We start from the raw sequence: 23518 nt of genomic DNA, 5'->3' as shown, positions 1-23518 counted from the left end.
TTGTTTAGGTTGCTATTTTTATTGTAGACATTTTTGGAATAACTATCCCTGCTAATAACCCTTTTGCTACAATTCTGCCTACTCCATTTTTTAAAATTTTTTTTTACCTTTTGGTCTTTCACTTTTTACAAATAAAGTACAGTGAGCATCTCCACCTGTATAGTGTTCAAATCTCCAACCACATCACCTTTTAAAGAAACAACACAGTTAACTGAATGGCAAATTACTTTCTACACCTTTGTATCATATTTGTCATGTTGATGCCACATTCCTCATTTTGTAAAACTTGATGGCGCTGACAATTTGAGCCAGAACTGTGATGTGGATTAAGTAAATTCTAGCTCTCCATGTCTCTTCTTTGCAGTTTAAAACAAGAAAAAAAATGCTTCAAAACTAAATGGCAGAAGTCAGGTACCTAATCACTAGATAGAATCATTGACGGTAGTCAAGGCAAGGCTTGATAAGTATGATACCTTAAACAGGCAATTATTTATAAGACTTTTGTTGCAGGAAAATCAAGCATGGGTCAAAACAGGAAATTCACATTAGATTAGTAAAAAAAAAACAGACTCTAAAAAGGAAGAAAAGCTGGTGTCATAATAGTGCTGGAAACTCCTCTACCCAATAGCATTGTCCTTTTGGAGCAGCACACATTCTGAAAACCTATAAGTAGCTTAAGCTTTAGTAACGGGCCACACAGAAGTGTCAGGACAAACATACTGCAGAGGTAAGACACTTAAAGAAGAATGCAGACACCAAGGATGGAGACTAGCCATATGTTCTTGAAATATAATGTACAAATGTGGGCTATTTTACATAAGCAAACTGTTTATTTCTTATTTTTATGTTGTTTCATTTGGATGCAAATCTTTCTTTGTTTCCTGGGAACCAAGATAACCATGATGCAGTAATGCCACTGAGACAATTTTCGAATAGCAGAAGGCCCAGGATGTTTCATTGATATTCTTTTTCCTTGCTGTTATGAAAACCTTACTTGTCCTAATGCTACCTTGAAACAAAAGCAGCTAACATAAATCTCATTTGAGCTTAATTTGTACTTCAACTCCATTCTAAGCAGTCAATGTGGGTGCCTACCTATGTAACTAGCTCCTAAATAAGTATTAGAACAACACAGAGCTGACAGGTGCAATTGAAATTTACACTGCCTTCCAGAAATAAATAGAAACAGGAGTAATAAATAGATTAATGAGTCAAACAAATAAGAGAAAAATAATGAGCAAAACACACAGGCACAGACTGAAAAGAGGCTGCAAAAATAATAACTAATTGAAAGTCAGTATAATAAGATCTGACATTTTCAAACAAACATGCTGAACATGCTTCCTGAACAGCCTGTAGAAAAATGGACAAAATGGCTACCAAGGCCATATGATAAGAAAGTGATGTTACACTTCTATCATGTAGTCAAGGCAATCAAACCACATTAGCAAGTGTCCTTGACATGATGAAGTGGTTGCTACAGTATATTGGTACCAGGAAACAGTAGGAGATCACCTGCAAACAAAAATCACAAAATAATGATTATGATTATAATAATAATGATAAAAGACACAAAACAACACAATAAAGAAAGACAATCCACTGTACCTCTTGACACTTATGATCACTGAGTTCTTATGTTCTCATGTTTTCGCACATTATTTTATCTATTTTGATATTTTTCCAGCACTGTGGTATATTGTGTTGTTTATATGGCTACTCACTTTTTCCTTGTAGAAGAAGCCTGGCAAAGCAAACCCTTGTGGGCTTAACCAAACCGCCTTTATTTGTTAGTTCCTTTTAGTCTAGTATTAATGCTTGTTAGGTCTTTTAGCAGTAGATGCTATTTCACATTTTCTTCGTATCTCTGTTATTGTGAAATGTTTGTGGGATGTTTATGTTTGTTTTACATTTTTCATCTGAGTATTGGAAAATGAAGAGATCTCTATTGTTTTCTGTATATTGAAAGACATGTCAGACAAGAATCAGGTGAGGCACAAATATCAAGACTATACCTGCTTAGTTGGTGGGGAGCAACACACAAAGGAATTGGAACTACTATAGATCTGCTCTGGAGGCAGTAGACAACCATTAGTTGGTGATGCAAACATCACCAGGTCCTTCTGAATGTGAAGGTACTCTCAGGAACAGGAATCCTGCCATTTGTTGTAAAGGTTGACAAGGAGCCTAAAAAAAGATCCCTATACTATTTTTTCTTGATTTCTTGGGATTTCAATTCTCATCTAAGAAATAATAACAGAGTGTGTTTGCTCATTAAAGCATTTTTCTCAATTTCCACCATTTTTGTATCTATACTAATGCACCAGCAGGTTTCACATTAATCATAGCAACAGAGATATTCCTGTAGGAGCTCAGTTCAGCAGCAATGGGCCCTGCAAGAATGATTTTAAAGTCACAGTGCTTATGAGCAATTTTCAGACAAAATAGGAGAGAAAGGAAAGGAAAGGAAAGTTAAACTGATGCTAAAATGTAACACATCACAAAATGCTGTGAATAGAGACTAGAGTTTTATGGCCAGATGTGAGGTCTATTTACATTACTTTGACTGACCCAGCAGATTTGATTACAGATCCACATTGCACAGAAAACTCATCAAAAGCTTCAAAAGACTTTGTTGTTCAGTTATCGTACCAGAGAATTTTGATCTACATTATTGTCCTCTGTTGCTTAAAGAATCTTAGATTGTAGAGGTCTGTCAATATTTGGCACTAAAGATTTCTCACATGGGAGTTTTAGAATCATGTTTCTTTCCTATTTTGTATATAAACTCAGGTAACTCCAGTAATGTTTACACCTTGCCTGAAGATGGGGTCTGAGCTGCCTCAAAAGTTTGCACATTGTAATCTACTCAGCCAACAAATGGTGTAATTGTGATTCATTTCTCATTGGAAGGTGGCGGAACATCTGGAACAGGTTCAATAACCGTTTTACGGCACTCAACAGCCTACCTACAGCTAAGAAATGACACAAGTATTTTCATCAAAGAATTTTTCTTATCTTTGCACATTAACAATAACATTTATTCTGGATTGAGGACTGCAGTTCACCTCATGATATTGGTATTTTTTTTGTTATTTTAGCAGTAAAGTAAACTAATCTTTAGAATGTGCTCCAGATAGTAATGGCCACACTAAGTAGGTTAATAGAGACTTAGGAAAATTCTTAAAAAATTCTGTGGATTCTTATTGCTCAAAATGGAGTGAAATTTTACATTTAGCAGAATTTGTGACAAACATTCTATTCTATGCCAGCATTTAAACTTTTGTATATTTCAGATCATTTATTTCATTTGAAATTGTTAGATCTTCTGTTCCTAGTGTAACAGACTATTTACTGAATTTAAGAAATTATACTCTGCATAACAGCCACAGGCCAGATAACTAAAAACAACAACAACAACAACATTTATTTATATAGCACATTTTCATACAAAAAGTAGCTCAAAGTGCTTTACATAATGAAGAAAAGAAGAATAAAAGACAAATAAGAAATTAAAATAAGACAACCTTAGTTAACATAAAAAGGAGTAAGGTCCGATGGCCTGATTAGGGTGATTAGAAAACTTGAAAGAATTAAAAGATTTCTGTGCCCACTTAGCTTCATAGCAGGTTTTAGGATTTAGAATTTAGGCTATGTGTAGACCATTAAGAAAGTGAAAATATTTAGTCAATTTCTGATGCAAATATTAAGCAGCTGAAACGCTAACTGCTATAAATATTCAATGCTATGAATACTCGGGGAAAACAAAATGCTGACGGTGTCAATTCAACTCCAAATTGCTGTTCTTTTGCAACTATAGGACAACTTCAGAAGTTTTGTGGAGTCCATGATTTGACAGGTCAGTGTGGTTTTGGCAGCACAAGGGAGACCTACACAATATTAGATAGATAATTTTAATACTGTGGCTGATTAGTGTATATAAAATGCAAAGTTGGCTGACTGATTGACTTTCTCACACACTCATTCACTCACCAACAAAAACACTATTTCCCATTTAGTTAAAAAGCTAAAATTTGGCAGGGTTCTACATTTAGTGTACTAGGTACCTGGTAGGTTAGGACATTTTGATGTGTCAATATTTATGGGTAAAAATAACCCCTAAAAATAGAAAAAGGTCAGTGTCACTATTTGTGTACTCCCACTCCCCAGCAGGGGGTCCTTGATCCCTGGAAATGTGCTCATTGAAATGAAGAACATTCTTGAACCTGTATATATATACCCCTTCAGTAACCATGGTGGAAATAATCAGAGAAGAGAAATATGGTACAAACACATATATATAAAATGCAGCTTTCACTTCCAATATACATTGTAGTATAACCATTTTACACATACATATCCAGGCTGAAGAGAAGCCATTAGAGCAATGCAATCAACGTCCATTTCTTCAGTGGAGAATGCTGATGTTGATGATATGTGCAGTTAAGCTATGTGCATTAGGAGGCAGTCTTCTTGCAGGTGGCTTCTTGCTTCTAGAAAGTCCATCTATATAAATAAAAACTCATTTTACATATTCAGTGAGCTTTTTATGTAACTAGCCTGGTATGGGTAACTACCATCTGAGCGTATGTTATATATGGACTGTGCTCTTCTAATACCCATAATATCTTTTTTCCTATCTGCGCACAGTGCATCTGCTCTAATCACTCATGGCCTCTGCTTAAAAGTGATGGGTTAGGCCTGAGGTAATGGGTCAGCCAGCTTTAATCAACCAAAATTAACATGATTAGGCTCACAAATCACATTTATCAAATAGTTATTTTTCAGTTCTGGTTACACATCATTGTTTCAGCTGTTGGCACTCATTTGCATTAACTGGCAAGAACAATTTCTCCCTGCGATTACTTTTTGACCCTAATCCCCAAAAAGGATGTCATCTAGCCATAAAAATTTGACCCTAGTCAAAGTTAATCAGGTCCTTACACTTGCCCATTTTTCCTGTTTCCAACACATCGCCTTCAAGAACTGACTGTTCACTTGCAGCCTAATATATCCCACCCCTTGACAGGTACCATTCTAACAAGATAATCAATGTTATTCATTTTACCTGTCAGTGGTTTTAATGTTGTGGCTGATCGGTATATATAAACTACTTGCCACAAGTAATTCTCGAAGTATGCTGCATAAGAAAATAACACTTTCAGTCAGTTAATTTACAAACACTCTTGTTATTAATTTAGAAAAATAAATATTTAAAAGAAAAATAACAGCTGTTGTCCTTAGCAAAAGATTTGGCACAAGAAATTTGAATACTGGCACAATCTAATGGAACTGTTCAAAGCATGGGGTAGGGGGTGTTAAAACACATGTACTTGGCTGAGTTCTTTAAAGCATCAATTAAGCATTTAAAAAATGGATCACAGGAGAGCAGCTGGTAAACATCCAAGAGGAGAAAAAGAAATAACAGCTGCTGGTCACTGGTGACAGAAAATGAACAAGACTGACTCCAGGGACAGCTGTGAATAATGCCGAGGGTAGAGACACTGAGTACATACCAAGAGACAAGGCAGCACCTGCAAACCATCTGCAAGAACCTATACATGACTGAAGTTCACTCTAGCCAGCAGAATTCTTTAGACCCTGAGGTGATTACAAGTAGACACGCAGTTGAGACTTTATTTCTGGATTGCAATGCAGATCGGAATGTTTATTATTTTAAGAATTACAGCACCATTTCATTTGCTGCCAAATATATATACACAATGCTTGCCTACAGTGAGTGTAGGATAAATTTTAGTGCAAAATGGGAACATCTGTGAATGCTCCCTGCTGAATGATAGCCAGAATATTTGGGCATATGTCTTCCTTGCTGGTAGAGAGAGGACTAAGGTTGATATATATAAAATGTAATTAAATAAAACAGATAATTAATATATTTGCATATTATTTTCACGCAGTATTTATTCACTATGTGAACTGTGTACACATTATAAAATAAGAATTATTACTTTTAAGAACACAATTTACATGTTAATTTTACACTAACAAATCTGACTGTTAGGCGAGAAAAATATCGTTGTTCTGATTACAGGCAGAATGGTTCTCTCCCAGACTTTTGTACTATGTAAGTCAGGCATGTCAAACACGCGGCCCCGGGCCGCATGTGGCCCGCAACAGAAATCTGTGCGGCCCGCATGACAGATCCTAGTTAGCACTGAACTTGTACAAAATGATTGATTCAATCACAAACGATAGTATTCTGCATCTTCGGTGTTACTTATTGACTTTTCTTACTTCCGCCTTCTGACAAAAGCGCATTTTCCCATGGCATTACGGTACCGGAAACGTCATCTGCTAGTATAGCCACGAGCCTTGACCAAAGTTAATGAGCCGCAGCGTCACAACTGAAGTGCTAGGCTGCAGCAGGGGTGGCCTTAGGCATGTGCAAACTGTGCACCTGCACAGTGCCGCCAAATCCCAGGGGCCGCCATGCCAATATTTATTGAATATAAAACAGAAAGAGAAAATAACGACACAGCTGACGGCAATGTGGCCAAAAAACATTGTTTCTTGTTAATTAGTACGCTGTATTTACAAATGTCGCTAGAATCGGAGCAGTAAGCTATATGTAGTATTATAATGTTTTGCCATAATGAGAATATCATGGGTCGCCACTTGGTTTTCAAGTTACGGACACGCGTATGTAGAAGTGTGTCATTAGCACGAGGCGGCTATGCAGTGTCCACAATGGATGTGGCCATCCGCCGTGCATAAGATACCGTATTGACATTGCCAGGCAAAGGGGCCACCGATTCTTTCTCTGCCCAGGGCTGCCACGAGCCTAGAGCCGCCCCTGCTAAGGCTACACTACTGACTGGGCTGCTGAGACTGGCCACTGGGCAGAACTGACCATCACGAGTAGTAATAGCCCGCATATTTTCACGTTTTTTTGCTCTAGTTTCATGTAATTTTGTGCTAGTATTGTAACAAACAGTTAGTGCAGACTACAGCTGAAGATCTGAAATGGACGCAAGAAGTTGGTGAGTTGTTTATTAACATATTTTTGTGATTTTGAGTTTGTAAAATTATTGTAGGTCAGGTGGCTTTTTGCATATCGGCTTATTTTACAATATAAACTTTGAAGTAAACTTAGTAAAGTAAAATTTGATTTTTGGAGGATTTGTTTTCCAACTTGAATTACTGAGCAATGAATTCAGTGAGCATTTTCGTGATCACACAAACAGGGAATTGCGCTTTTCTCTTACAACGTTGAGAATGTGCCTGAGAATATCCAAATGGAATTGATTGAAGTGCAGTCAGATTCTATTCTGAAGGCAAAATACAATGACGTTGGTGTGCCAGGCTTGTATGCTTACCTGCCACCCTCGTATGTGCAGATCCGTAAGTTGGCATCGAGAGTACTGTCTATTTTCAGAAGCACTTACCTTTGTGAGCAATTGTTTTTGTTAATGAAAGCTACCAAAACCCCACATCGCTCAGGACTTACCGTCGAGCACCTTTCATCCCTCATAAAAGTTGCAGCTGCACAAGATTTCAAGCCTGATATTGACGAACTGGTTACTAACAAGAGATGCCAAGTGTCGGGACAAAAGAAATAAATCTCACACTGTAAGGCTCCTATATAAGCAATGCATATAATATAATGAATATCAATCATCAAGACACTATATAAAAGCGGTCGGGATTGTCCTTCCGTCCTGTGAGTGCAAAGCGTAGCGGTATTCCGCTTATCACAGACTTACTACTTGCGGCTTGCGGTACGAAGCGACGCGATGTGAGCAGAGTTCTGGTGCTCCCATCGTTCCCTTGATTTTGTGCGCGATGCGCTGGAAAAAATAGACAAAATGATGTCTCTGGAAATAATTAATGTTGATGGAGTACAAATGCCTCACCGCGTAATAAATATCAGGGGAGATGGTGCTTGCTTATTGTCATCTATAGCTTATTTAGTGCATGAAACTCCGTCTTTAGCGGTACAGATTCAGGCTGACATTGTACGACATGTTTTAAGTAATTGGTCAAGATGCCGTCAGGAATCTCTTATACAAATGAGCTTCAGTATCTCACTGAAATGTCAAAGTCTCAAACTTATGGTACCATTTCTGAGCTAATGGCAATGGGAGAGTTGTTCCTCTATGAGTTTCAAGTATATTATTATGGAGTCCTACACTCCCAAGTTTGGACAGGCACTCGAGGGGATAAAAAAACTTAGGTTTTCGGGAGATGTTATGAATGGGCACTTTGATGTTCTCATTCCCTACACTTACATGCCTGATGTACACATGGAGCTCACACAAATTGAGGATAAAAATCGGTCACCTTAAAAGGAGGGTGAGCCTAGTAATATAATAAGGACCTAGCTAAGAGGTTAAGACTCTAATTTTACACTGTTGTATGGAGACTGCATGGATATTGCTTTTCTTTAAACTTTTAACTTTAAGTGTTACATTTTTTTTTAAGTTTTCAGTATTGGAAAGAAAGCTACAGTAACTTTGTATAATAGTATTTGTTACAGTACGGCCCGCTGACGCACGTATGGCAGTCGAAGCGGCCCACCAATGATAGTGAGTTTGACATGCCTGATGTAAGTCCTCCAGAAATATTCCAAGGTACTCCAGTGTGAGTGCCAGGTCTGCCCCAGATCTTCTCTAAGGAAAAAGAACTCTTCTTTCCATCTTTTTAAAGTCATCCCTGCCCTTTTTAAACCATTTACGTTTTACAGTTACATTTATTTGCTTGACACATGCTTTTATCCAAAGCAACTTACAACAGTGGTAAACACAATCAAATAACGTTAGGCTAGGGCCTAATCGATAAAGCAATTAAAATTACAATGCAAATTAACCAACAATATAAAAGATCACGGAGCACAGATTTTTTTTTTCTTCTTCAATCAATTAGATAGAAATTCAAAGAACAGAGGGGTCTTCAATTGCTTCTTAAATACATCAAGGGAGTCAGTAGTATGTTGGAGATAGGTAGCCTGTTCCACCAACTGAGAACTACACAGGAAAAGAGTCTGGATTGAGACTTGATACCACACAGAGCTGGCATTTCCAGACACTGTTCACTCGCAGACCTGAGTGGGCAAGAATGAGTATAGGGCTTCACCATTGTCTCCATATATTCAGATGCTGACCTACTGACTACTCTGTAAGCAAGCATCAGGGATTTCAACTTAATGTGTGCTGCTACAGGGAACCAACATAGCGACTTGAAGAAAGGTGAGACATGTGCCCCTCTCAGCTGGTTAAATACAAGGTGGACCACTGCATTCTGGACCATCTGCAGAGGCTTGAAAGCACATGCAGGTACTCCTGCTAGAAGCGAATTGCAGTAGTCCAGATTCAACAAAACTAGAGCCTGGACCAAAACTTGTGCTGATGAGGTCTGAATTTGCAGATGTTATACAGAGTGAACATGCATGAACAAGAAACAGTAGAAATGTTGTCAGAAAAAAATAGCTTCTCATCAGTCACCATCCCAAGGTTACGTACAGAATTGGCAGCTGTTAGCGACAGAGAGCCAAGCTGTGCAGAGATGGGGAGCTGAACAGACTGGCTGGCCAGGATCACCAGAAGCTTGGTTTTTGTCAGGTTGAGCTGTAGATGGTGGTCCTTCATCTAGGTTGACATATCAGCAAGACATCCAGAGACTCTAGCTGATATCGTATTGTCCTCTAGAGGGGAACACAGGTATAGTTATGTATCATTGGCATAACACTGATTAGAGATTGTAGAGCCCAGGGAGGTGGTGTACAGAGAGAAAATGAGAGGACCCAGCACTGATCCTTGGGGTACTCCTGTGCTTGTCTGTTGTGCCTTTGACAACACACTGTAGGATCCGCCTGAGATGTAGGATTCAAACCATCTGAGAGCAGTTTGAGTGATGCCAGCATCAGAGAGGGTGGCAAGAGGAATATCATGATTGACTGTGTCAAAGGTAGAAGAGAGATCTAACAGGATCAGGACCAATGACATATTGGTATCTCTAGCAAGTTGTTGCTGGTCGACCACTGTTAGTAGAGCCATCCTCAGTTGAGTGGTTCCTCTTGAAGCCTGACTGGTTGGTATTGAACAATCCATTCTATACAAGGAAGGAAGAGACCTGGTTATAAACAGCACATTCAAGTGTTTAGGAAAGAAAGGAAAGGAAAGAGGCAGGCCTGCAATTGTTCACTTGTAATGGAGCAAGCGTTTGTTTTTTAAGAAGTGGGGTAATCAGAGCATGTTTGAAGATGGAAGGAAATGTTCCTGAGATGAGTGAGGTGTTAATGATGTGTGTAATTGCAGGAATGAGTGAGGGAGAGATGGCCTAAAGGAGATGTGAGGGGATCGGTTAAAGTGGACAGGTAGTTGGGTGACTGGAAAAGAGGTCAGAAATGTCAACCAAATTAAATGATAAAATGTGATGGCTGCAATGCCTGTTTATTTATTTTCTAAACTCATCTAATAAAATTTATAACTTTGGCCCTGACAGCATTAGACATAATGCAGAAAATACCTCCCAGGAACACTCAAAAACACAGCTACACTGGCACACATGGGCCAATTTAGAGTCAAAAGTTACCTCAGAGCACACATGTTTGGAATGTTAGTGGTTTTGGAGTTTTCTTTGAAAGCCCACACAGAGGAACTGCAGACTCATAAATACTATGGAAGTGTCAGAAAGGCAGAAAAAAACCTTGTCTATTAAATCATTAAATAATATTTTCTATTAAACTTCATTAACCTTGATAATATACAGTATGTGCAACATGGATAGATCTACTAATTTGTTGTTAAGGCCCCAGTAGAGTCGGTCCATAACTCCACCAAGACACTTGTAGTTATTGCACTCCAATTCAAACATCAAAGTTAGCTTGTCTATTATTTCTGTGTTCCTTTTGTTTTCTGTTGTTCAGGACTGCCAGCAAAGTTCAAAGCCTGGGTGTTTCAACATGCAGTCCTTCCCAGAATCTTTTGGCTACTCGTTGTGTGCAAAGTATTATTACCATCTGTGAAGGCCTTGGAAGGGAAAGTGAACAGCCAACTCTGTAGATGACTGGTGCTACCAAGGTGTTTCAGCAACATTGCACTGTAGAGCAACACACAAACAAAGTGCAACTCCCACCAAAATCATCTGAAAGAGGAGTTCATATTGATAAGGACCAAGGAAATGCTGGACTACCACAGGTCAGTATGCCCAAAGGTGGTCAATGCTGGGACTGAGGTAAGGAAAGGCAGTAAATGGTAGTCCAACTAGCAGAAACAAGACTGTGCATTAACAAGCTGATGGGTGTAATTACATACAGAAGAGGTGGCCAGGCTCCTTTAATATTTCCTCTACAAAATTTTCAAATAGAAGGAGTATGCCTGGTGCAGGAAGAAGTACATGCTTCTGTGGAGGAAGTGAGAGAATATTAGAACAATGTAGATGAGAACAGGCCATTTAGCCCAACAAAGCTTGCCAGTCCTACCCCTTTAATTCTTCTGGAAAGACATCAAGCCTAGTTTTAAAAGTCCCTAAAGACCTACTTTCTACCACATTACTAATGTATTCCATGTGTCTATGGTTCTCTGTGTAAAGAATAACCTCCTAATGTTTGTGTGAATTTTACCCTTAACAAGTTTCAAACTGTGTCCTCATTTTTTGATGAACTCATTTTAAAATAACAGTCTTGATCCACTGTACTATTTCCCTCCATAATTTTAAACACTTCAGTCATGTCTCCTCTTAATCTTCTTTTGCTTAAACTGAAAAGGCTCAGCTCTTTAAATCTTTCTTCATATTTTATCCCCTGTAGCCCTGGAATCAACCTAGTTGCTCTTCTCTGGAGTTTTTCTAGCTCTGCTATGTCCTTTTTGTAGCCTGGAGACCAAAACTGCACAAAGTACTACAGATGTGGCCTTACCTGTGCATTACAAAACTTGAGCATAACCTAAAGAGCAAGCAGGACAGTCAGAATGAAGCATCAAAGTTTCTGGACTAGATTTGACAATGCTCTGAAGATAAAGTCACTTGGGCTGACTCCTGGAAAGCTGAGATCCATAGGATCAAGTTCCTTGTCTGAGCCGGCCAACCTGTGCACTTGGGGAAAAGCAGAAACCCCAGCTTACTCCCCCAGCTCGTAGCGCGGAAACCTGAAACATATCTTCAGTGGCTACCCAAAAGCACTGGTAGATGGTCACTACTGCTGGTGCCATGATCAACTTTTGAAGGCAATTCCATAGACTGTAAGCACAGTAATAGATGCAACCAAAGAGTCATGCCCCTCGAAGAGTTCAAACATTTTCATCAGAGCTGGAACGCAGCTAAAATCTAAAACTGTTGTAGCAGTATTCAATATATTCGTTTTGGAGGAGTAACTGCCAAAGTTTCTTATTCTCTATTTGTGTGTTTACGTCAGGGTACCTCTAGGTGTATTTAGAAAGCTTCACTTTTCTATCAGTGCTGTTTGAAAGCAGTAACAAATATCCTCACTGTTGATAAAATATCGTTCCATTTATTGCTTACACTTAATTGAGATGTATGTAACTGATCTGGTTTATTTGGAACTGTGCCAAAATAACACACAAAAGGAAATCCAGAGGGAGGAACACTACTGATGATCAAACTACATACACACCTCTGTATGATAAACAGAATACTCTCCTCCACAGGACATGCATCCATTCCCCTTGCTAAGCACATACCACTCTACTACTTCTCCCTTTTTTATTTTTAAACCCAGTAGACACTCATATATAATTATTTATTGTCATATTAAGAAACAGCCTGCCCTGCTCAATCCAATTATTCAATCATACTTTTAGTAAGGCATGGTTGGGTTTGTAATTTCTCATTAATGCATATTTTGTTCGTTTTTAGAATGACATTGTTATTTAGTTTCTTGTTTTCTGGATGGTCCCTCAAAAGGCTTAGCCACCCTTCCCATATCTGTCAAGGAGCTTCCCTTAGCCGTATAAATGCTGAGGAAAACCTGCAGTGGTGTTGGTGAATTTCTCTTGAGTTTATTCTGTGCTTTGTATGAATGTTTTGAGTTTTTGACTCTTCTTTGGATTTGTGTTTTGGGACATTGTGTGTCTTGGAAAGACTTTGTTGTTTCAGGCAACTTCTTTGACCTTATGTGCCATTCAGAGCTTCTTACTGTCTACAGAACATTTTTTGTATAATAAAATTTTTTATTTATTCTACTTTTGCCCTCTCGTAACTAGCCAGGGTTTGACCGTTTTCCCCTGTAGTGAATATATTAACTCATTATTGGGACATATTCATGCTCAGGAATCCCACATTCATTACAACTAACAACATTAATAGAAGCAGCTCAGGAGCAAGAAACAAAAATGTAATCAATGCCATACTTTGGTTTAAAGCAGGGAGAAAATAAAAGTACTCTTTAACAGAGGGGTTAAATAAACACTATAAGTCAACCAGTTTAAGATCACCCACAATCTTCCATAAATTGTGAGTGGAAGGAAATGTTGATGCCCCAGGAGAGCAGATTTATTCAAGGCTGGGTCAAAGATACATTAGTATCTGTGCCAATAACAAATTCATGATCATGATATATAAGAATTTGACTAGTCAAGTCCTGGAAGAACATGCCATGGATAAGGGTTGAGGTGTACTCAACAATAATAATTAAATGCCATAATCCATAAATAATTCCTACCACAAAGCTTGGGCAGGAGATAATAGTACCTACTATTAGAATTATGTCAAGATCAGAAAACCTTAAACTGAAGGGAGTGCTGAAGAAATATTGCAGCTCCACACTAATGTTGGATGAGGGAACATTATCTATAGTGGGCTGAAAAGGAGGTACAGCAGTGAAAACAGTTGCCCAAAGCTGACAAAAGGAAGGCCAGCATATCATTTCTTTTTTGGCCAACTCTTAAGCCATCTAGTCTAAGTTTGTTAAGGCACTGATCTACCATCTTGGTGAGCTTTGTGGACAATGGCTCCTTATTAATGCCCATGATTCCCATAGTGTGGCGGTAAGTCATGGCGTTAACAGAGACTGTCTTCTGCAGCATCTAGAGCTCAGACCTTAATGCGTTAATATCAGCCTGGCGCTCGGTGTGGTTCTATTGGATGATACCTTGTAAAGAGTCCACCTACTCCACAAAAAGAAAAAAAAACTCAAACTGAGTGGACAGATGGCATCTTCCTCTGGCTCATCTTCAGCTCTGTGTGTCTTTTTACCTAAACTGCTAAGTGACAAATGGGATCTTCTTTGTGAAGTAGCCATAATAAAATGGGTTTAGTTAAGACAAACCTTACATGCCATTATCAAAATGTTTCAATGGCAAGGGGAAGCAGTGGTGTGCAAAAAGTGTTAAGGATGTTGTCAAAAGCAGAGCTTACCAGCCATTAGCAGCGAGTGTCATGTGATAGGCCTCCATATCCTGTACTTTTTCACTGCATTACAAACTTACACAACTAACATTCATCATTTGCTTTTGTGTAAATTTAAAAGCATTAAAAAACAAGCTTAGAAAACCAAAAAAAAGTAAAAAAGCAACAACTTTTCAAGGTTCCTTAATAGTAACCAAAATCAAATTGTAAGGTAAAGAACTATAAATGAATTAAATAAAGTAATGAACTATAAATGTTTACATTTATAAGCTGCTTCAACAACACTGTGGCACTAGCAACACAGATTAATTTTACATCTTTTTACATATGTCTAAGTGTGTTTTTATGTTAAAGTTTGAATTCTGGCTTTAAATGAAGTTTAAATTGACATGTAAAATTTGATAAAACAGTAATCTTTTCAAAGTCAAATATTTTTAAAAATATTTTATATGTGTCTCTTGGCTAATCTTTTATATTAGAAAAAAAGTGTTTGTCAATGTAACATAATCCTAGAAAAATACAAATCCTTAATGCTGTTTCATTTCTTATCCGTGAAATGACAGCAAGATTCATTTTTCCTCATGAGTAAACTTATCTGTTCCATTTGTCTTCTTGGGAAAGAACAGAGCTGCATCTTAACCATGCTGAAATCTGACAAACTAATATTATTTATTTTTTTAACTATTTTAAGAAAAACTAGCAAGTGGTAGAATAAATACTGAGCACTTCCACAAAGCACTAGCCAAAATATTTACTTTGGAAAATGTGAACATTTTACAAAATAATTTAAGTTTAGTACACAATCATGGTGAAATGTTGTAGCAAGCTGGTTTAAATGATTTTATTTGGAAATTCTATTTTACTAAAACCTAAATTATTTACTAAGAGATTAACTGTGAAAAGACTTTCCTATAGAGGACTGCCTATACAGTAAGCTTTTATATACCTTTTCTCCAGTTTTAATCACCCTGCTTGCCAAGAAATATAATAATAATAATAATTCTTTATTTTTATTTCTGTCTTGATGAGAATAAATTAAACAATCATTTTAATTTCTGACTGAACATATGCACGATCAACTGGGTGAAGAATGGTTTCTGTTAAGTGGCTTAGTTTTTGACTCTCCTTTAACAAAGTTCACGGTCAGTTTTTAAGACACAGACTTAATGACGGTGCTGTAATGAAGTAAAGTGCAGAGCCAACTGCCAGTGCATACACATTACCATCCCACATGACAATATTTGGAACAAAGCATACTTTAAATAAAAAGGAGTGGTGTTATCCATTTCTCACAACCTCCAAATGTTGTTGGTGTGATCTGGTCAAATGTGCATTTTTAAGTGACTCGATTTTATTCAAAAATTCAGTAAAAAGTAATTTTTTTTGTGTACTAAGATTTTGTTGGCCATATTTGACTAAAAGCGCCCTGTGGTGGGCTGGCGCCCTGCCCGGGGTTTGTTCCCTGCTTTGCGCCCTGTGTTGGCTGGGATTGGCTCCAGCAGACCCCCGTGACTCTGTAGTTAGGATATAGCGGGTTGGATAATGGATGGATGGATTTGACTAAAAATAAAATCATGGGGCGCCAATAAAATAATTAGTTTAATTCGATTAAAATGCATAGATTCCTTATATGATTCCAAAAAATAACTCTTACAATTTGAAAATTTCTCCAGTTATAACCATTATCTTACATACTGCAATCAATGTTTATATGATGGGTCATTTTCTTTCCATAGTAAAGCTGGTTAGAAATTTCACTGTAACGAATCTATACATTTTAATTGAATCAATTTAATTAATTTACACTAATATTTATCTTTCACATGTTTAATATGCATAATCTGTTGATCTTATTCTCAAGTAGCTTCCAGCAGTGGGCCACTTTCTGTTTCAAAACAGTGCTAACAAATGCTTAATGTTCATTTCCTGGAAGTCATGGCTAGCCTCAAGATTGGTAATACATCTACCTCTGTTTTGAGGCATATGAACTGCAAAGATTCATTAGTATTGGTACATTAAATCTGGGAAACTTAAAACAATGGGAGAAACCAGAAAGTCATTAAAGGACTTCATAGGGAATAATACAAATATTCCAGAGTATTTCCAGTGCAGCTCTCAAAATGACACTGCAGATGAATCATAACACACAACCTCAAGAGGTAGTAGGCATTCAAGAAAACAGAAGCAAGGCAGCTGCCATACAGCATGACATTGTCAGCTGGATAGGAATAATCAAAAGGCCCTAAAGTAGACTCCTAATCAAGTTAGAATCCCTGTATCATAATTTTGTTCAAATGTTAGCTTTGCTTTTCATCATTTTGTACTTTTCTTGAATTAAAATTTATTTTAGATAGATAGATAGATAGATAGATACTTTATTAATCCCGATGGGAATTTTATGGTGATGCCATCATATGCACTATGAAAGGCAAGAAAAAAGGAAACTATGTGGTTGTTACGACATGTGCTTTTTGAACCCTGTAAACTGCTAGCTATTTTACTCATGAGGAGATGGCATTCCAGGAAGGCAGCAGATGTTCATGTGCCTGCTTTGCTTCAGTTCAGTCACTTGTTTTGTAGGGTGGTGGCACTCAGTGTTTGTCTAAATGGCCAACAATCCAGACAGGTATGTTTCTGTTTGGTCTATGCAGCTGCTTTGTGTCTCTTTTGCATTTGAGCAATTGTCCCTTCCTCCTAAGCAGCAGCTCTTTGTCTACATGCAGATTACAGAAAATGAAATAAAAAAAAAACTTTAAAAACAAATATCCCAACCTTTCCCGAGGTTATTGAGTCTTTCTGTGTTCTCTAAATTTCATTTATGAAATGCACTAAGTCTGATCAAAATCTAAGTCGGGTTTTATTTAAAACTGCTCAGTAGTGCCAGAGAGAACTGATAACACCTAATTATGACTATCATCACATAGTTCTTAGTCCTGGAGGAGTCTGTACAAGGTTTGTGAAGGAGTGATGTTTAACATTAACAAAGATGAGGTGTAGACTCTTTAGTACAAATGTCATACTATGGAATTCAGCAAGATTTGCAGAATTATTTACCCAGCACATACTGATGGAACAAAAGAAATGTCTTTAACTAACAGTTAATTAATGATTTAAACATTGACTTCTGGACCATTTATTATCAGGATGCTACAGTGTAGGTTTATGCATATACCCTGTACAGTGGAACCTCGGGTCACGATTCGTTCCAAAACTCTGGTCGTAACCCGATGTGGTCATGACCCGAAGTAATTTCCACCCATAGGATTGTATGTAAATACAATTAATCTGTTCCAGACCATACGAACTGTATGTAAATATATGTTTTTAAAGATTTTTAAGCACAAAAATAGTTAATAATACCATAGAATGCACAGCGTAATAGTAAACTAAATGTAAAAACATTGAATAACACTGAGAAAACCTTGAACAGAGAAAAGTAACATTGCAAGAATTCACGCTATAGCCTTACGAACTGCTCGCTGTAAACACTTTTTTTTAAAGAGTTTTAAGCACAGGGAAAAAATGAACATTTGAAAAATCCGTAATTTAATAAACAACCAAGAAAAGTAACATTGCAACAATTCACGCTACGAACCGAAAAATAAACATTTGAAAAATCCGTAATACAAAAACTATCCATAAACTAACCTTGCATGAGTCGAGTTTTGGCATGAAGGAAGTGAGGAGGAACTGGGTGGAGAGGAGATTACAGTTTTGAGGTAAAGTCTGTGACGATGCGGGTTCGCTGCATGCTCCCATGTCGCTTCCGGGTGCCCTTAAACCTGTCACCATCGGTAATGTTACCGATGAGCACGACAGTGAGGCACTACAATAGAGCAATCGGATGATGCAAAAAGTGCCAAGTACTTTTATTAAAATCAACAAAACAACAATCAAAAACAATGTCCAAATTAAATAAAGTGCAGTGCTTTCAGAATCCTTCAATAAATAACTAATCTCATAAAAACAAAAGTGAAGTGGAGGATAAAATCCAATAGAAAAAAGTCTTCATTTAATACAACGAGGTCAAAACAATGCTCGAAGCAGTCTTTTTAAAAACAAGCCCGATGCATTCTTTAACTGCCTTACGCAGCCAGCCGTCCTTCCTCTGGTCACTCCAGCTCCTTGATCGCTCAGCTGGAGTGACCACTTCCTTCTGCCCCACCGAGTGTCGGCCAAAACACCCCTGCTTGTGCTCACTGCCCAGCTGCCTGCCTGCAAGTGCTCGCTCGCTCGCTCACACCGGTTCTTTACACACTGCTTCCTGCTTACTTCCTCACTCCACAACCTCCATCTTTCTTTTCTTTTTCCTCCCTTTAGCCGCCTCGCGCTGTAGCAATCAACCACCATGCCCCCTCGCTAAGCTGCAAGTGCGGCGATTATTTATTTAAAACTGGCCTCTTGACGTGAGCTGTGGACCCGCTATACCACAAAGTCCCTCTGAGCGATGCACGTCTGACCGAGAACAATGTACTCTACTGGGAGAGACTGAACACGTGCGTAAATCACCGGCAAGTACGAACCAGAAGGGAATTGAAATAGAGCACAGAAAGTTCACAGCGAATGCACAGGGAGAGACTGAACACGTGCAGAAATCATCGGCGCGTACAAACCAGAAGGGAAACTGGCTTGTTCGTCACGCGAGTGTGTGGTCATGAACAGATGCAAAAGTTTGGCGAACTTTTTGGTCATAACCCGATTTGTACGTAGTCCGAGACGTCCGTGACCCGAGGTTCCACTGTATGATAAATAATGAACTCCATCGAAACTTATAAAAAAATGTTTTAAAAATGTATCCAAAAGCAACAGTTTTATTACCTACAGTAAGTCTGTCAAAAATGTAGAGGCTGTTAATTACTTTATTTTTAAACAGGAACATAACTAAAATTCTGCGTTTGAATAGGAGTCCACGCAGAGTATAGACTTAGAGGTACATATGCCGCAAAATATAACACATTTCTTTGCACTGTCCAACTTAGTTGGTGACTGTATGCAGTCAATGAGTGGCAGAATGTCCATGTAGTGCTTCTCTGACAGCGCCTTGGGGTCAACTACTGTATCTGCAATAATGCCAGTACGTAGAGGTTACTCATCATCCAACTGATTGTCACTATCTCAATCACTGTCTTTATCAAAATATTTATCTTGCAGTACATCAAGTTGTTTCAAAACGTCAGCAGCTTTATACCTTTTTCACGACACGTAACTACAAACTGTCTATTCATAGTCCTATTTTCTGCAAGCTTTTGCCACCAAAAAAAAATAATTCTATGGCTATCCTGTAGATGGCAGCACTATAGTAGTTAACTAAAACACAGCAGCAAAGCTCACCTGCAAGTTGGCTATGGTTATAGTCGCTGTATACTGAGATACGACTTCTCTCATATGTCACGTTTTAACAGGCTCAATAAGATATGACTTAACTTGTACCCCACATTCAAAGTGTTAACCTGAATGCCATAAAATGTCCGTGAACTATAAATGCCTATGCATCTAATACTGTTTCATGTCAGCCTGGCACCTGCTTAAGGTAAATATGCTGAGCTCCCCTTGTACCTTGGAATAAATAAATGACTCCTCAAATCATCCAGAGCTTACTCTGATTGTTTACTAAAGGGAAAATCCCTGACACTTGTCAACAATAACTAAAAGTTTAGCAAAAGGTACAATAAAACTCAACAACCACACAACTGTATTAATCTGATCCATGTGTGGATTAGTTAAAACTATAACATTACCTTTGTGTAAATGTGTTTTCTTTGTTATCACTCAGTCTAATTGTTTAGTTAATTGTTTATAATTTGCTCCACCTACCACTAACTTAATATTGATTCTTGAACGAAGCCATTCCACAGTTATGATGTTTTGACTGTCAATATCAGTAAAAAATGGATGTTCACATCATACCAGCCATCTAGATGCACTGCAAAAGTAAACACCAAAAAATTATAATAGGGTAGCTACAATAGACAGGTGCTAATTCTGACTGCATGTGTCAGATCTTAATATCTTTAACTATGACCTACACATTTGTTTTATTTTTAAGATAACTAGCCAACCCACAGTGTAGCATACTTCCTGAAAGACACAGTTGTCCAAATGGGGTGGGTTTGAGGATACGACTGTGAGTGAATGAAAAGATGGAACTCTGGAGACAGCAACATACAATTGTCCGTGACTGAAAACTGGTTTTGGCAGATACAGGCATATCTTTTTGAAAGTTTGTCCCTGTGCCTTATTAATTGTCATTGCAAAGGCCAATCTAACAGGAAATTGCATGTAAAAGTAAAAGGCAAATTTGAATCTGATGGGGTCAGGGAAATCCGGGGAATAAGGACAGTTTGTGAGGTAGCAGCTGCGATTGTTTTACACTGTAGTACATTGCGGTGAATGATGGTAACAGTCAGTCTAGTGCCTTTACAGAGACTTCTTGCTGGCATGAGGTTTCTGAGAAGCATGATGACTGAACCAATTTTAAGTTTGAGTTTATGCGGAGGCATGCGAGTGGGAATAAGACTGCTAAGAAATTCTTTGGGGAATGAAAATTGATGTGCGGGATCGTCTGTGACGATGAAGTCAACGCTGGTGAAAGTTACTTCGTCGGTAAGGATAAGTTTCAGTACCTGTTCATTAAGGTGTAGCGAGTCTTCATTGGTGACACTTAATATAGCTTGCGTACTGAGTTGTTCTGGAGTCACAGTTGAGAAGTCGATGTTGCCACATAGTAGTTGAACGGGATCAGAAATAAAAGGAAAACAATGTGAAGGTAATGTTGCAGGTGTTCCATTTTCCCGTCTTGCAAAATCTTGTTCGTGAGGAAGAGCTGTCATATTTGTCGTCAGTGTAAGTACATGCATGTGACGCCACAAAGGTTGCTTGTTAATGCAACTGGCAACAGTAAATGCTAGAGTTGGCGGGTGGGGCTCTGTCTTGCATGCGTGCATATTCCATGGTCAGGTGACTTGGTGGATTATATATAGAAAAGCAGCCGGAACCGAAAAGAACAATGAAAAGTCAACGTGGCTCAGAGGTGCATGTGGACTGTAGCAGAGACAAAGACTGCTAAGGCAGTGTTTGGTGAGGTGCTGTGTGCCTCGAGAGCGAGGGTGGACTCGGGAGGAGGGTTAGAGTTGGCAGGCTAGGCTCTGTCATGTGTATCCCAAGGTCTTAGAGTTGGTGGGCGTGGCTCTGTCTTACGGGCGTCTTGCTTGCCATGGACTTGCATATGTCTTGCTTGCCATGGTCTGGTCTCTGTCTTATGTGCCATGGTCGGCTGCTTATTGAATTGTTGGGGGGCGTGGCTCTGTGAGTTGGCGGGCGTGGCTCTGTCTTGTGTGTATCTTGCTTGCCATGTCTTGCATACATCTTGCTTGCCATGGACTTAGTGAATTACATACATAGCTGTTAAAAGATCCTATTACTTTTTCTGGCATAACACACTTTTTGCTTTGTTTTGTTTTCCATGATACAGCTTAAGTGCAGCACATTTTTCTCCCACCACAATTATTTTATGCCCACTGGGCATGACATTAGTAAACTTGACATTTTGAAAGTTGTGATGGGTGGTCGGCCGGGACGCCCCTGCTGCATACCTTCCGGGGGAGCAACCATGGGCAGCTCAGTACCTCCCCCGGGACACTTGGTGGCAGCCTCCCTGGCCGACGGTGATTCCCCAACCTCCCGCAGGGCTCCATGGGAGATGGAGTCCACAGCCCAGTTGGGAGCTGGGGTGATTGCCAGGGGGTGCTGCATGGGTTCCACAGCCCAGCTGTACAATTCTTCAGCCCCACCTGGAAGTGCAATTGGAACCAGGTGGTCAAGCACCTGGAACACTTCCAAGTGGGCTATAAAAGGGGACAGCCACCACCACTCAGTGGTTGGAGTCGGGAGGAAGAGAGACAGAGCTCGGGAGGAGAGGAGTGGAGGCGAACCTGAAGAGAGGCATTTTGGTAGAGGCCTGGACTTTGGGGGAGTTTTGGGGTTGTGTGGCACTTGTAAATAGAGAATTATGTATAATAAACGTGTGTTGGGTGAACCATCGGTGTCCGTCTGTCTGTGTCCGTGTCAGTGTCCACAAAGTATACAAATAAAGTAAGAAAGAAGAAGATTTAATAATAATACTTTGCATTTATATAATGCTTTTTCTCACTACTCAAAGCGCTCAGCAATTGCAGGTTAAGGGCCTTGCTCAAGAGCCCAACAGAGCAGAGTCCCTTTTTGGCATATACGGGATTCAAACCGGCAACCTTTCGATTGCCAGTGCAGATCCCTAGCCTCAGAGCCACCACTCCGCCTGTACAAAAAGTGTAGCTCAAAGTGCTTTACTGGAAGTAAAAGAAAAAATACAATTGAAAAATAAAAATAAAATAAAGCATATAAATAAATAAAAATAATAAATACATAAGTAATAAATATGTAAATAAAAACTCAAACAATACAAATATGTAAGAGAAATGGAGGAGTCCCTAATAAGGACTTAAATTATCCATCCATCCATTTTCCAACCCGCTGAATCCGAACACAGGGTCACGGGGGTCTGCTGAAGCCAATCCCAGCCAACACAGGGCACAAGGCAGGAAACAATCCTAGGCAGGGTGCCAACCCACCACAGGACACACACAAACACACCCACACACCAAGCACACACTAGGGCCAATTTAGAATCGCCAATCCACCTAACCTGCATGTCTTTGGAATGTGGGAGGAAACTGGAGCGCCCGGAGGAAACCCACGCAGACACGGGGAGAACATGCAAACTCCACGCAGGGAGGACCCGGGAATTGAACCCAGGTCCCCAGATCTCCCAACTGCGAGGCAGCAGCGCTACCCACTGCGCCACCGTGCCGCCGACTTAAATTATACTTAACTAAATTAAAGTTTTTAAGTCAATAATGGCTATAATGGTAAATGACCGTTACTATAGACTGATGGTATTGCATTTGGCCAGGGAGGAGTGAAAAATTAAAACACGGGCAGATGAGATGCTGAAGAGAATAAACTTCCTTGGATTCCGAAGCCAAAACCCTTCCTAGCTGCCAGCCAAAAGACTTTTCAACTCCCGATGAATATTCTAAAAAGACATGAATATGATAACATACACTAAGTCATTATTATTATGATGCACTGTTAGAGGATTAGTTGCAGTGGGTCTCATTAAAAGTTGAAGTATCTACACACCTTTCAGCTTCAAAGATGA

The sequence above is a fragment of the Erpetoichthys calabaricus genome, chromosome 5, assembly GCF_900747795.2.
Source record: "Erpetoichthys calabaricus chromosome 5, fErpCal1.3, whole genome shotgun sequence".
Taxonomy (NCBI): Eukaryota; Metazoa; Chordata; class Cladistia; order Polypteriformes; family Polypteridae; genus Erpetoichthys; species Erpetoichthys calabaricus.
The sequence above is the reverse complement of the archived record's forward strand: the minus strand, read 5'-3'. Positions refer to the sequence as shown.